Here is a 17232-nt window from a genome sequence, read left to right on the forward strand (position 1 = left end):
AAAAAAAAAAAAAAAAAAAAAAAATTAAACTCTTAGCTCTCCAAATACTTCATAATTTTCTTCATATTTTTCTAAAGATGCTTTCTCAAACCGTGCTTAACACCATTCTATACTGATGTACATGCTGAGTAAAGCAGCCAAGGTTCCATGTATAAATGATTCTGCAAAATGCTGGATTAAACAAAGTTAAATTATTGTTTACTCAGGGAATCTCAAAGCATTTACAATGCATTGAGAGGGAGGAAACATATATATTGTTTCTCAAATTAATTAAATACAGCATCTTTGTTTTTATTCTATGTTTTGTTTTAGTTTTGCTTTATTTTTTTCCCATGGGTGCTTTTATCTTATCCAGAGTTGTTCAGTATTGGAAAGTATCAGAAATTTTCACCAGTGCTACTTTCCAGGAACATTTTCATATAGGCATTTTTTTTGTGTCTGAAAATGTATGGAAGGTTGTTGACTACATATACCTAAAAATTATGACTTTGTTTCTTAGTAATAGAATTTTGTAGATGTAGAAGAGGTTGAATTTTAAAACTTTATGTATTAAAGAAATAAGTAACCTTAGGTAATCTATGATTATTTTTTGTCAAAAATGCTTGTAAAATTTTGGATTGACTATGTTCAAATATTCTGAAAATGCAAGATGATTACACTTTATAAACTTAATAAAATTAACATTTCTAAAGTATGGCATGTAGGAAGTATATTAAAACTGGATATAGCTATTGTTGTACTCTTACTTATTAATATAGCTTTAAGAAATAGTAGCTATAGCATTAATTTCCTAGGCTAGATAGGCAAAAATAAATAAATAAATAAAAACTCTCCTCCATGTTTTCTTAGATAAATCTAATAAATAAGTTCATTCAAATAAAAAATGTACTTTGTTTCATTAAGCTCTACAGACTGAGTGCTTCAAGATCTGATTTCCTGATGGTAAAATGAGTGTCTATCTTGCATAGGCATCAATTTTCCTTAAGGATCCTCAAGTAAAGATCTTTAACAAACTCTCACTTCATTAACACACCACTTGATGAGTTGAGATACAAACTGCTTTATGGAAATTGCCACCAAAAAGTGTGGATGCAACTACTATGCCCAAATTAAGCCATTCAATTTTTAAACATTAAATGCCTAATCAAGAACTAGGAAAGGACTGGATAAATGGGGTAATGGATTACGAACTTTAAAACTTAAGTTTCACAATAAGAATTTGTGGAGGGAGCAGAGAATCTGCAACAGCCCACCTCATGCATTTTCTCACTGTCTGATTATATCATTATGGTAGTAAGATTGCCTCATCCTACAACTACTAATTTAATAATAAAATGCATGTCTAATTTGCATAGGCATATCATACAACTTCCTTTAAATATGGCAGCTCCCATAAGAAGTACTGTGGCTACAATAATGATATTCCACATTATACAGCATTTTTTCTGAAAAAAGTTTCATGCATTTTGGCAAATAGCTAAATGCATCTAAGAGGCAAGTCATTCATTAACATTTAAATCAGATTTATAACTCCAAGTAGCATCAACTTAAGGCATGTTAAGGTAGAAATTCTTAAGTAAACTGAAGCTTATACAATTTAAAATTCTTGAACAAAATGCTTAAGGTAATAAATAAAATCAAAATTTTAAAGCAGCCATATAGGTCAAGGAATATACCAGACTGGTTGAGTGACTGTGTATTTCAGGTTGGCTTGTATTCAATGTCTCAGTTTTTCAAGCTACAAGTCTCTAAGCTGTAAGATCTGCAGCTGTCATTAAAATATCTACAGTTCTATGGCTTTTATATGCTTAGCCAAACAGACTGTATGCTGCTACAATACATCCATCCACTATGGGTCTTCCTTTGTACAAAATTGCAAGCCAGGATATAGTTCACAGCCTGCTGAATTCTCTGAAATAAATGCAGTGGCTCTCTATAATGTAAAGTCCAAAATGTTTTTCTCCACCTGTGAGTTTATTAGAAATACCTAAGAATATAAGAGCAACTGAAAAGACAAGTCAACTATAAAAAGATGCCCCCTGTTCACAATAGCAAGATATAGAATCAACCTAAGTGTCCCTCAATGGACAACTGGATTAAAAAATATGATATATAGATACAATGGAATATTATTTAGCCATAAAAAAAAATCGTGTCATTTATAACAACATGGATGCAACTGGGTGTTATCATGTTAAATGAAATAATCCAGGAACAGAAAGACAAATACTGCATTCTCACTTCTATGTGGGAGCTAGAAAAGTGGATCTCATGGAAAGAGAGTAGAATGATGGTTACCAGAGGCTACGAAGGGAGTATGGATGAGGGGGCATGAAAAGAGGTTGGTTTTAACGAGTACAAACATACAGTTAGATAGAAGGAATAAGTTTTGATGTTAGATAGCAGAGTAGGGTGACTATAGCTAATAGCAATTAACATAGTTGGGATAACTGTCCGCTCCAAATCTCATGTTAAAATGTAATCTGCACTGTTGGAGGTGAGGCCTGCTGGGAGGTGATTGGATCATGGGGGTGGATTTGTCATGAATGGTTTAGTAACATCCTCTTGGTGCCATCCTTGTGATAGTGAATGAATTCTCCCCAGATCTCATTGTTTAAAAATGTGTGCCTGGCTGGACACGGTGGCTCATGCCTGTAATCCCAGCACTTTGGGAGGCCGAGATGAACAGATCACGAGGTCAGGAGTTTGAGACCAGTCTGGCCAACATGGTGAAACCCCGTCTCTACTAAAAATACAAAAATTACCAGGGCGTGGTGGTGCACACCTGTAATCCCTGCTACTCGGGAGGCTGAGGCAAGAGAATTACTTGAACACAGGAGGCGGAGGTTGCAGTGAGCCAAGATCACCCCATTGCACTCCAGCCTGGCAACAGAGTGAGACTCCGTCTCAAAAAACAAACAAACAAAAAAAGGATGTGCCCCCTGACCCAACTATCTCTCTGGTTCCCACTTTTTCCACCTGAAGACATGCGTGCTCCCACTTCACCTTCCACCATGAATCAAAGCTCCCTGACGCCTCCCCAGAAGCAGATGCTGTCATGTTTTCTGTACAGCCTGAAGAACCGTGAGCGAATTAAACCTCTTTTCTTATGAATTACCCAGTCTCAGGTATTTCTTTATAGTAATGTAAGAACAGCCTAACACAGCAATGTATGATATATTTCAAAACAGCTTGAAGAGAGGACTTAAAATGTTCCCAACAAATAGGAATGATAAATACTCAAGGTGATGGCTACTCCAAATACACTGACTTGATCATTATACATGCCATGCATGTAACAAAATATCACAGATACCCCATGAATATGCAAAATATTATGTATCAATTAAAAAGCAGCCTCTGTTTTAAGAGACACCAAGCAGTCCAGTGATAAAAGGCAAAGAGCATATAACTTGGACTGTGAAATACCATTGTATTTTCTCAAATATTTACAAATCTAAATGTATTTATTTTATAGGTAGTACCTCACAAACTGTAAGAACACATCTCTCTGCTCAAAGGGTTGGTTTTATTTAAGTGTTTTAAAATGTTTTGTTGATCATTCCGGGTTATGGAATCTATGACTGAAAACAGCAGAGGTAGAAAGTGAGAGGTTCAGGAAGAGATGACGTAGACACACGCCATCATTTTATGTATATGGCACTGGTCATTTATATTTATATTTAAAGTTTTATTTATACATACATGTATATGTATATATATATATATCTATTCTTCTCAATTTTAGTTTACACTTTTTTCTTTTTTTGAGATGGAGTTTCGCTCTTGCTGTCCAAGCTGGAGTGCAATGGCGTGATCGCGGCTCACCGCAACCTCAACCTCCTGGGCTCAAGTGATTCTTCTGCCTCAGCCTCCAGAGTAGCTGGGATTACAGGCATGCGCCACCATGCCTGGCTAATTTCATATGTTTATTAGAGACGGGGTTTCTTGATGTTGGCCAGGCTGGTCTCCAACTCCCGACTTCAAATGATTTGCCCGCCTTGGCCTCCCAAAGTGCTTGGATTATAGGCATGAGCCACCACGTAGTTTACATATTTATATAAATAATATACATGAATATATGCATCTATCCAGGTATAAACACCTAGCTATTTATAAATCATAGGACCAACATTTTTTAAAATTCTAGGTTTAGTTTCTTTTAGAGCATAAGCTCATTTTTATGAGAGAATGTACTTACCAACTTTGTAGCTTAAAAGATTTTGTCATTTGTAATTATATAATCCAAAATGTGAATACTGCCATCTATTTACAGTATACTGAAATACTGGAAAAAAATGCTTAAAGGGCAATATGTATATCTCAATTTATCTTATTTCATATAGTGGAAAACACCAAAATGAATGTTGTAGTCTTTTCCAGTTTGATTATCTTGCTTTCTCTTCATATTAATAATCCAGGAAAACAATTGTAAAATTCATAATGGATTCAAAATGGGCAAATTATAATTCTAAATTTCTAACTAGTGGCAATTTTTGAGGAAGTCTTTCTTCTTCTTTATTTTTTTATTTTATTTTTTGGTATTTCACTGAAGAGAAATAGTGATCTCTGCAGATTTTGCTACCAGATCATTAATGAAATACCAGGAGAAAATATACACATGGCTTAAATTTACAGACAGAAATGAAATGCTTCACCACAGCAGCAAGTTTTAGGTCAACAGTGTGAAACTGTCATCATTACAATAAGAAAACCAGTTGTCGAGTGCACCTGCCCTGCAGTACCCCAAGCAGAAGGACATTTTTGGAAACAATCACAACACTGGAAGGATACTTAAAATTACACCCTTTAAGTTCCCAGCTTTCAGAGAGCTCAAAGCTGAAATGATGCAGAATAAATAGTCCTTTCTTTTAGCTCAAGAACTCTAGGAAAAAGCCATGTTTTCTGATATCATGGGTTGTAATTTTTTATTTTTATTTATTTATTTATTTATTTTGACAGAGTCTCACTCTGTCACCCAGGCTGGAGTGCAGTGGTGCGATCTCAGCTCGCTGCAACGTCCACCTCCCGGGTTCAGGTGATTCTCCTGCCTCAGCCTCCTGAGTAGCTGGGATTACAGGTGTGCACCACTACGCCCAGCTAGTTTTTTGTGTTTTTTCTAGAGATAAGGTTTCACCATGTTAGCCAGGATGGTCTCGATCTCCTGACCTCATGATCCTCTTGCCTCAGCCTCCCAAAGTGCTGGGATTACAGGCGTGAGCAACTGCACCTGGCCTGGACAACAGTTTTTAACTGACATCTTGACCAGTAAGTAAAAATAAAATGGACTAAATCAGAGTTCAAAGTATTTTCCTTCAGTTTGCTTCGTTTCTCGATTTTCTAATTCCCTCCATTTGTTAACCATATTTTTAGTCACACAAATTTTGAATCTTGGTGTCACATTTGACTTCTCCCTTTCCTTTGCATAAAGTATCTCAAACTCTATAGGCATAATCCAAAAGGGAGAAGCCCCTCTGTTGTAGTAAAATGACCTAAATAGAGCAAAAGAGGATATCTAAAAGGAAAATGAAGAATACAAATTTAAATGGCAGAGGACCTAAGAAATCATAGAGTTTTCATTTGATTCAGCAGAAAATAAAAGTCAATGGTTAGTTTTATTAAAGAGAGTGATATTATGAAAATAAAATTTAAAGACTGTTAGACCAGGAGAAGGAATAACAACGAATTTCAAAATAGAAAAATGCAATTCAGTGACTCGTTCATTAACACCAGAGAAGGGACTGCAACCTACCCAGTGTTAAAGATGGGAAGACAGTGGCTGGGTGCAGTGGCTCACGCCTGTAATCCCAGCACTTTGGGAGGCCAAGGCAGGTGAATCACTTGAAGTCAGGAGGTTGAGACCAGCCTGGCCAATATGGCAAAACCCGGATCTCCTAAAATACAAAAATTAGCCAGGCATGGTGGTATGAGCCTGTAATTTCAGCTATGGGGGAGGCGGAGGCAGGAGAAGCACTTGAATCCAAGGTTCAAGTGAGCCAAGTGAGCTAAGATTGCACCAGTGTATGACCTGGGCAACAGAGTGTGAGACCCTGTCTCAAAGAAAAAAATACAACAACAACAACAAAAATTAAGAGAAACATTTAGAAGTTCACAATGACCTCTATATGAGTGAAGGAGAGAGAGGAGTTAAATATATATAAGGGTGCTCCTCTACTTCATTAATTTTTCAATAATTTATGATACAAATTTTTTAAATGTTAAGATCATGGTTTGGCTATCTCTATATGAGCTTAGTTTCCTAGACTCTTCCAAAGTACTGCACAATTTTTTGAGATCATTCATGAAGTTGTTAACCAACCTTTTTCCTAAATTGAAATTTATTAATGGTTTTCACCTTTTAAAAGGCCCCATTTTTTTTAAATGTGTTTGTCAAATTCTCAGTGATTAAGAAATAAAATACATTAATATTTCAGAAGGTTTTGTTTTCTCACGTCAGGTTATTGTTTTTCCAAGACCATGTTTTATTAGTTGATTCCATATCCAAGATAGAAAGCAATGATTTCTATATACATAAGAAGTTCAAAAAAATCACTTAGTTGTCTTCTATTTTTCGGACTACAAGTTCAAATTTCAGTTGCCATCTTGATTTTGAGAGTGTATGCTTATTTATTGGGTCTGAAGTATATTGATCTTTGGAGGTAGTAATTAAAAACAGTTGCCACTTGAACATAGGTTTGTACTGCATGGCTCCACATACACGGGAATTTCAATAACTACACTTGGCCCTCTGTGTTGTGGGTTCCATATCCACAATGAAAGGCAGATGGAAAAACAAAGTATTTGTGGGACACGCATATGGAGAGACTGTTTGTATACACAGATTCTGCAGGGCTCACTGCAGAGCTTGAGTTATGTGCAGATTTTAATATAAGGGAGGGTTTGGGATGTCCCAGAACCAATTTCCAACATATACTATACTGAGAGATAACTATACATAAAAATTAGTTGCACACAGATGCTGTATTATCTCTGAGTAGGAAAAGTGTAGTCTGTTTGATTTAGTTGAGTATATAAATGGATACTGAGGGAAATTAATGATAATTAAGCTTTTATAAAGTTTATGATATAATCTATATGAATCTAGATTTTTAATACATATTTTGATAACATTAACTTTCATGAGATCTTTCTTATCTAAACTTTCCCAGAATATAAAACTGTAATATTAGTTGACTTATGAATCAAAAATATTTTTTAAAAAGTTAGTGGAAATGGTTCATATTTGAATGATTTCCTCATGATTATGTTTTCATGAATGTTCTCAAGTCCCTATAATATCAGAAACCCATAATTGCATTAAAAAATCTGGAACGATGTTCTATAAGAGACCAGAGTACTTAACCATTGTATGGCATATTAATGGAAAATTCCCAGCACTGAGTACCACGCAACACAATACAGGTGAATACAGGTTTCCTATGATTGGAGCCAACCGGGAACAGGGAGGTAGGATGAGCACAGCAATTCAAAGCATAATTAATTAAAGGGCTCAGGAACACGTTTTGGTGAATCCTGACTTCCAACTGGCCAATCCCAGCACTGTACTCTGGCTGAACTGGCAAGAACTGTTCCACAAATAATCTGAGAGACCCAGTGAAAGATTGGAACCCCATAAAAAACAAGGAAGGTACCCTGTGCCCTGGGTGACATCAGGCTGCTGGCATAGTGAAGAGATCTCCTGATCCAGACAGCAAAGACCTCATGCACCCTAAAGAAAGCCTATCCAGGCCTATAGATGAGCAGGAGGCATAGGTGAAAAAAGTGTAAAGGATGCTAGTGCTGGACATAACAAAGCTGATTGTATGTATAAATACATATACGGTGCTTTAATATAAATCTATGTATGTTTATATAGCTTAATAAATGTTATATAAAATTTATTTATAATTTAAATAAATAGCATTCCATATATACATGACATTTAGTTTTATGTGTCAGCTTGGAGGTTATTTTTGGTTGAGATTAACACGTGAATTAGTGAATTCTGAGGAAAGGGTTGCCCCTTCTGGTGTGGGCGGGCCTCATGTCTGAGTAGAACAGAAAAACCAGCCCCCCAAGCAAGAGGAAAATTCTCCAGCAGACAGCCTTTGCCTTCATCTGCACCGTCAGCTCTCCTGGGTCTCCAGTCTGCAAGCCCACGCTGCAAATTTGGGTTTGCCATGCACCATAATTGCATGAGCCAGTTCCTTATAATAAATCTCTCTATATATTTATATATCTATAGATGAGCACATATATAGCAGATATATATCTATATAGATATCTTTATTATAATAATCTCTCTATATTAAATCTCTATATATAGTATATTATATATACTAAATTACTAGTATACTAGTATATAATATATATAGTATATATGATACTAGCATATCATGTTATATATACTAAAGAGTATATTATATATAGATGTACATATATAGAGATTTATTATAAGGATATATGTATCTATATAGATACATATAGCTATAGAGAGATTTATTATAAGGAACTGGCTCATGCAATTATGGTATATAGATATACAGATACCTAGAGAGAGAGAAGTTCACATTTAAATTGGCATCTTTGTTTTGATGGTGTATGCTTATTTATGAAGTCTGAAGTATGTTGATACATAGAGGTAACTAAAAAACAGTTGACATTTGAACAACATAGGTTTGAACTGCATGGTCCACTTACATGGGAATTTTTTTTCAATAACTACAGTTGGTCCTCTGTATTGTGGGTTCTGTATCCTCTCTTTGTGTTGTGTGTATATATATGTATAATTTATATATTATATATATTTATATATATACATAGAGATTTTAATATAGAGATAATATGAAATATATATAATATAAAGAGCAATAGATATGTATAATATACATATAATATACATAGATAGTATAATGTGAGAGACTATTATATATATTACATATAATATTAAAATACAATTGACCCTTGAACAACATAAATTTGAATACGCTGTTCAAGGGTCAACTGTATTTTAATATTATATATAGTATCATATATTCAAGCATAGTTTTGCACATATAAATATAATGTGAGAGACTCAGCAGAAGATCAGTATATATATGTGTGTGTGTGCGTGTGCACGTATATTTATACATACACAGAGACACCTCATTGCTTCTGTTTCTCTGGAGAACCCTAGTATAATATATACATACATACACATAAACTCATTCAATAAACAAATAACCAGATAAATATGATATAATGAACAATATCAATATATTAACAATGAATAATTAATAAATAAAATAGCATAAATAACAAATATAAATAATCAATCATGGGAATTATAAAGAAAAGGTTTGACGGGTTTGTCTATCCTGCAAAAGATACCATAACCAAATTAATAGACATCCATCAAGCTAAGGAAAACTATTTGGGCAAACACACACACACATTTACAAAAGGTTCACCTCCTTAATACATAAGGTGTTTCTATAGAGCAAGTGTAATATAAGAAACAGGGAAATTCAAAGAAATAGGCAAAAATTTGATATGGCAACTCTTAGAAGAAAAAATATGACTAATGAATATATAAAATGGTACATATCTACATTAATAAATAACAAATCACAAATTAAAATAATGCTTGGCTAAACATACTGGCAACAGATGAAAGAAAAGATCATCCATGTGTTCCAACTTTTCACATTTCGTGGTATAAAGTTCTCAGCAAGGTTTTCTAGCACGTTAGCGAAACTGCCTTCCGTATTGTCTGAGGTGCTCTCTTTACACGCCAGAGTCTTCAGCAGGCTTTCTCCCTTCCCAGCTTTTTGTAAGAATGACAAAGCTTTTTTAATTTCATTAATCTCCAAAGAACCAATTTATTTATTAACGAAGAATTCTACATTTTAGTTCTGTTGGTTGTTCCTATTGTATTCATTCCTGCTTTTTAAACATTAATTTTTTACATATTTTTATGTATCCTGACTTGCCTTATTAATAAACATTAAAGTATAAATGTCTTATTAATAAACATATAAAGTACAAATAATAAATAATTTTAAGACATATAGAAAAGTACAAAATTATAATAGGGAATACTACTTAGGACTTTTATGTTTACCTTACATTTTGCTCTTTTACAAAACAAAATATTACACAAATGATCAAAAACACCTTTATATCCACCACTTATTTTCCCTTTCCTCAACCGAAAAGAGTCACCATCCTAAAAGGTAATTTGCATCTTTCAAAGAAAGGACTACTATTTCTACTAGAATTTTATACCCTCATTAGCAAGATTTATTACTGTTTTATATTGTACTTTTGCATTAATAGTATAAAACATGATGTATACAATTTAACTTCTAAGATTGAGCTTTTTTCATGTTGATATGAATTATTAAATCTATTTTAGTTTCAAATCTGTTAACAGGTAGATGTATTGAAAACAGCTTTCCCGAATTTATAGCTTGACTTTTCACTTTTTTATAATTTCATTTTTCATGTAGAAGATTTAATTTTATTTTAGTGAAATGTGTCAGTTATTTCCTCTTTGAATTTCTTACTTCTAACTGCTTAAGAGGAATGATTCTCATCTTGAAGTAGTTGCTGAAATATCTGAACTCTTCACTGACTCATTTTCTTGTTTATTGTTTCCCTTTTCAATATATTTTACTCTTTTCTGGCTTTGTAATGGAATAATACAATTTCTTAGATTGCCTCTCTTTTTCCCTCAGCAGCCTCTAAAACCTTTCCCACTCCATACAAATACATTTGGTCACCCACACATAGCTCTCTACCTTTCTTTTCATGTATGCTACTAAATCTAATAGAACCTCACTTAAAAAAATATGGTTCTAGTAGCTTCCCAGCTGATTTCCTGCCTTCAAGTTTGTTTTACTTCAATCCAATTTATAAACTATTGTCATATCAAATGTCCTAACACATAGATGTGGCCGTGTATTTCTTTGGATCAAAAAACAAAAACAAAACAAATATGAAACAAACAAAAACAACAAAGCTTTCAATGCTTTGCCATTTCCCATTGCTTATAAAAGAAAATTTGAATTCTAAAGCTTACCCTTCAAGAAACGTCATGAACTAACCCCAAAGTCATGTGGAACATTTGTCTCTTTCTCTATTAAATCCTCTCCTCAAATTGGACTGTTTTAGTCATTATTACCCCTTGAATATATTTGCTTCCATTTCTTTGCTTGCATTATTTCTTCCTGAAATTCCCTTATTTTTAAAAAGTACACGTTTTATAATGTTTTCCCTTATCATTTGTTCTTTGTTGTCTTTGAAATTAATCTCATCCACAAAACAACATAATTAGGCTACGTTATTATCATTTTGTTTCACAGGAAGAAATCGAGGTGCAGAAATATTTTTTCAAAAGGTAGTAATGGAGATACAAGAATCAAGCCCTGAAAGTCTAGCTTCAGGGCTTGGATTTAGAATTACAAAATTATACTCCCTCATACATTATGCACTTGAATCTTAAGCAATATATTAATGTATTGGTTTAAAACTTGGGAAAACTTACAACATCAAGGAAAACAGGTTGACTTTCTTCAAGAATGAGAACTTGGACTTGGGGGGAAAAAAGAATGGAAAAAACAAAGAGGTGTAGTTGAAATGAGAGGTTGTATACGTTTGTCTGTTTCTTTCATCCTTGTTTCTTTGTGAAGTCACCTTTGTGTGGGAAAGGTCTTCTCTCTTTATCTTGCCTCAGACTTATCCCTTGTCACTTGTTCTCTGTTCACCTGCCTGAGAGTGAAGTGTATGCAAACTCCCTAAAAGAAAGTCCTTGTTCTCAAAGTGGAAACCAGTCTTGAAGGAGAATCACCCATTTATTCTGGCACACTGAAAATTTCAGCACAATTGCAACTTTTCATGTCTGAAAGCCCAAGTGACAGCCAAAAATAAAAGTAAATCGAAAGGAGTGTAAAGAAAGAAAAAGGGTTTACAACTTACCTTCCTCCTTCTAAGACCTAGGGAATCTAAGGCCATTACGGGGTCTGTTTGGGATTAAACCAATGAAGAACTCTCTACTTCATGTACTTAGTTATCAATAGATTTTTGTCGCAAAGCAGACTCCTTTGAAAATACCCCTTTGGACAATCTTTCTATCCTTTCATTTGAAGAAGACAAATCGACTGCAATAATAAGTATGTTTTAAAATCAAGAGTAAAAGAAATGTCAAGATGTAAACTAAGTGATGTTTGAGACCACGGCACCTTGCAGCCTTAGGAACTAATCCACTCTGGGTGTATGAACAAAAGCTTTTCATCTCATTGCATGAACAAGTCATGAAAGCTTCAGAGGCTCAGAAGCCCGTGGAAGAAATAGCTTCAAGAATGACTGATTCCGGCCGGGCGCGGTGGCTCACGCCTGTAATCCCAGCACTTTGGGAGGCCGAGGCGGGCGGATCACGAGGTCAGGAGATCGAGACCATCCTGGCTAACACGGTGAAACCCCGTCTCTACTAAAAATGCAAAAAACTAGCCGGGCGAGGTGGCGGGCGCCTGTAGTCCCAGCTACTCGGGAGGCTGAGGCAGGAGAATGGCGGGAACCCGCGAGGCGGAGCTTGCAGTGAGCTCAGAGCCGGCCCCTGCACCCCAGCCTGGGCAACAGAGTGAGACTCCGTCTCAAAAAATATATAATAAAAATAATGCAGCTGGGCATAGTGGCTCACACCTGTAATCCCGGCACTTTGGGAGACCAAGGTGACAGATTACCTGAGGTCAGGAGTTCGAGACCAGCCTGACCAACATGGAGAAATCCCATCTCCACTAAAAATACAAAATTAGCCGGGCATGGTGGCATAGGCCCAATTCCAGCTACTCGGGAGGCTGAGGCAGGAGAATCAGTTAAACCCGGGAGATAGAGGTTGAGTCAAGCCGAGATCGTGCCATTGCACTCCAGCCTGGGCAACAAGAGTGAAATTCTAAAATAATAATAATAATAATGCATAGCATTAACACTGACTTTATTAAGGTCCTCTTATGATTCTTTTTAGGAGCTTCTGGATCTAACAGCAAATGAACATTTTCTAAGAGGTAGAGCTGCCTATTTTACTGGTCATATTAAAGATAGAAATGGTTGAGGTTTTCACATAGAAATATCAGACTTTCCCTGACTTATGGCAATTCTCCTCTGTTGAGGAGGACATAGTGAACAATACCTTTGTTGATACTCCAAGTAATTTGATAACGTGAACTAAATAGTAAAGTATGAGAATACTTTCTTCTGCTNTGGACTTGGAGGGCTTCTATACTTGTTTTAATATTATTTTAATTTTATGGTTTAACCTAACTTTTTCTCTTGGGTCAACATTTTGGTCATCACTTTCATAGGGTAGCAGCAACAATCTTGACTTTCAGTAATAATAACTAACATCTTAATTTCTTCTGTTTCCCACCATTGTAAAGTGACTTACAATATAGTTTAAGCCACACCCAAATCCATCAAGGCAGACAATATCATGATCCCTGCTTACAAAATGGGACAGTAAGGCAGAAAAGAGAAGTAGCTTAAAGTTTGGCATAATACTAAATTATTGTTATAGTTTGCTAAGTTGGTTTCCAATTTAAGCTTTCTCTTCTCCAAACTGTTCTGTAAACCACAATAATCATACTATTGCTTTTGTAATTTCATGGCACCTTTGAGAGCATCCAGTTGTCTAGCAGGTAAATTCTAACTGCCTAAATTCCACACACAAGGCCATCCACACCATCTTCATTCTGCCTTTCTGGACTAACTTCCACTTCTTTTTACTCAAACTAAGCTCTAGGGACTCACAACTACTTGCCAACTCCCTTTCTTTTTAAAATTATTTATGTATCTATTTATTTATGTTTAAGACAGAGTCTGTCACAGTCAGCTCCCTTTCTTTTGCTTTCCAGGTATCCTGATAGCTGGCCATTACTTTTTCCTATCAATACAGAGTATTCAAGGAAGGAATTGTTTGGCAGATCAAGCTTTACTGTTCATTGTAATGCCTATGGGTTCCATTTTCCTATGCTCTATTTGCCACAAACATGACCATTATCATACTCTGCTGTTTTTGTAAGTCAGCATATAGAAGTTTCATTTCTCCTGTGAGAGTGCATGGTTGTTGAAGGTAAAACTTTGTATGTCAAACAGCTTCTGGTACAATGTATTCCCTTCATGGCTCAGTAATTCATGGGAGGCATAAACTCATGCCTTAGATTCATAAAAGACCAGTATCAATTATTTCAAACCTAGATACATGCAATTATAAACCTTAATAACACTTTCATACCTATTTCCAATAAAATATGTCTCATAAATGATTGGAAATGGTTGGATTTTTAAAATATATAATAATGTACTCAGTCTTTGTGGATAATATATATATATCATCAATGCACAGATCCCACCCACTGCTGATCCTTTGCTTTAAGGCTTATATATTAAGCCATTATGAAAGGCATCAATTTCCCCATCACAAGCAAGTACATATTTCTACTTAGGAATTATTCCAGAGCATGAGAGCAAATTACAGTAGTCTGCAATTCTGATGGCTTAACTTACAATTCAAATTATACAGTAAATACATGTTGATGATGGGGGAACCTCATACTTACATTTGGGTAAAATAAAACTCAGTTGTTTTCAAGAAGCAAACAGTTTTGGGAAACAAAAGAATAAATAAACATACTAGTAAGTAAGTTCAGAAAAGTGTTATGATATGCATTTTATATATTATGATATATGCTAGTAGGATAACATACACACTCTTTTCTTCCTCCTCCACTCAAATTAGTGCAAGAATTAGCATTAAACTTAATAGTGAATTTCTACCAATGAGGATAACAACAAAGATTCTCTAACAGAACTATGATTTGTGTGGTAGAAATGCTAACCAATGCAATTACAAAAGAGAAAGAAATGAGAGAGAGAAATATTAGAAAGTAAGAGCTAAAATAACTTTAAGTGAAATGCTTATATGTTTAAAAACCCAACAGAATCAACTAGAATCTATACCAAAGCATAAGGTAATTAATTTCACTAAGTAGGAGTTAATAAAATTAATTATCAAAAGTTTATAATCTTGAATATACAAACCATAATCATTGAAGAAGTATAATGGAAGAAAAAACTTCATTTACAATGGCCACATAAATGTTAAGTCTAGAAATACACCCACAAAATGATTATTAGAAGACATTTCTGGAGGAAACAGATTATGATTTAATGCAAGGATCCACCAAGATTGTGGACAAAAGGTAAATTCTCCCATTAAATTTTGAACGCAATAAACGTTAAATCAGTCCCTTGGGACTAGACACATTATTTAACTTACAGTAAAATAAGAAATAGCCAGTAAAACTCAGAAAAATAAACACAATGGTGGGAAGACCAAACATATATTAAAACATAATGCCTCAATAATTAAAACAGTATGGCAATGGCACATGAGTAATCAGAACAGAAAAGCAAAGAAAATCTGGAAAGAGGATATGATGATAAAGATGGCATCTCAAATCAATGCAGGATGGATAATGAACATTGATATGGTTAGATTCTGTGTCCCTACCCAAATCTCATCTTGAACTGTAATCCCCATAATCCCCACATGTTGATGGCAGGCCCTGGTGGGAGGTGACTGGATCTTGGGGCAGTTTCCCCACGCTGTTCTAAGGAGATCTGATGGTTTTATAAGCATTTGACAGCTTCTCCGACATGTGCATTCTTTCTCCCTCCTGCCGCCTTGTGAAAGATGGTGTCTGCTTCCCCTTTACCTTCTGCCATGATTGTAAATTTCCTGAGGCCTCCCCAGCCATGCAGAACTGTGTCAATTATACCTCTTTCCTTTATAAATTACCCAGTCCTGGATATGTATTTATAGTACTGAGAGAACAGACTAATACAAACATTTCATTTGAAAAATATATATCAAAATTGCATACATGTGACTTTGAACCATCATTTCCACATTCTAAAAGTAACAACTTAGACGCATCTGCATTCATAACAATGTTAAGTGCATAAGTTTTGTGTTATAGAATTTTTCATGTAGCAAAACCTGCAAAATAAAATTAGCCATTAAAAAGAATTTGTTAAATAAACAATGGTACATGCACTTACTGGAATAAGAAAGCTTTCTATATACTGACATGAAAATCTATCCAGGAACAGATGTATATCCTGGAGTCCCTGTGCTTGTAGTCCCAGCTACTCGGAAGGCTAAGACGGGAAGATCACTGTATGTGGGGAAAAAAAGCTATTTTTGTATGAGAAAGGATAATTAAAAATGTATAGTCACATTTTTTTGACCTTCATAAAGAAACTCTAGAATTACAAAAAAATGAACTTAAAATAAGTGTCCACTACAGAATTCTGGGGCAGAATCTACCAAAATGAAAGAAGGACACAAACTTTTCAATTCACAAATTACGGATAGTGATTTGCCTATCTGGTAATAAATACTAAATTTGATGAATGACAGATTAAATGCTTGACAGAGGTATTTGAGGTGTTATTTTTTAAAATTTATATTGACAACCACTGAAGAATTCATGATCATGTTTGTATTTCAGGATGGTTAATCCTGGCGGTGTAGTGTAGTTTGATAAGAAAAAGCCTAAGGCAGGGATATCTCTTAGTTGACCTTAGTTCTATTATAATAACAGCTGATACTCATTACACAATTTCTGTTTATGTTTGAGAGAGCATATCCAAGCACTCTGTCCCTCAATTCTCACATCTGCTCTGTGTGAAAGCTACTCCTATTATTTCCACGTTAGAGATGAAGAAGCAGAGAGCAACTGAGACTTAGATAAACCATCCAATAGCCTAGGAGGATCAAGGGCCGTATTTGCAGGGGAGGTCGGAGAGGAAAAAGGGATCAAGAAAGAAGGAAGGAGGAGGAAGGTTGACATTTAAAGGGAAAGGAAGGGATGGGATTCTGAGGAAGACAATCAGAGGGGTGACCAGAGTGACTAGGGAGGAAGTATCCTGGTGAGCAAGGCAGTAGAAATAGAAAGGTTGGTGTAGTAAAGAGAAATGGAGGCCGAGGATGGTAGCTCACACCTCTGACCTCCTCACACCTCTGATAGCAGGACTTTGGGAGACCTAGACAGTCAGATCGCTTGAGCCTAGTGGTTGGAGGCCAGTATGGGCAATATAATGAGACTCCTATCTCTACCAAAAATACAAAAGTTAGCTGGGCATGGTGGTGGACGCCTGTAGTCCCAGCTACTTTGGAGGCTGAGGTGG

General features: G+C 35.3%; 1 protein-coding gene across 1 annotated transcript in view; it reads right to left on the reverse strand.

Moving 5' to 3' along the window:
- Nucleotides 1–17232, reverse strand: part of DOK6 (docking protein 6) — a 441245-nt gene that overhangs the window by 292849 nt on the left and 131164 nt on the right. The gene's annotated exons all lie outside the window — the stretch shown is intronic.

Source organism: Rhinopithecus bieti, unplaced genomic scaffold, assembly GCF_001698545.2.
Source record: "Rhinopithecus bieti isolate Rb0 unplaced genomic scaffold, ASM169854v2 scaffold_2272, whole genome shotgun sequence".
Taxonomy (NCBI): domain Eukaryota; kingdom Metazoa; phylum Chordata; class Mammalia; order Primates; family Cercopithecidae; genus Rhinopithecus; species Rhinopithecus bieti.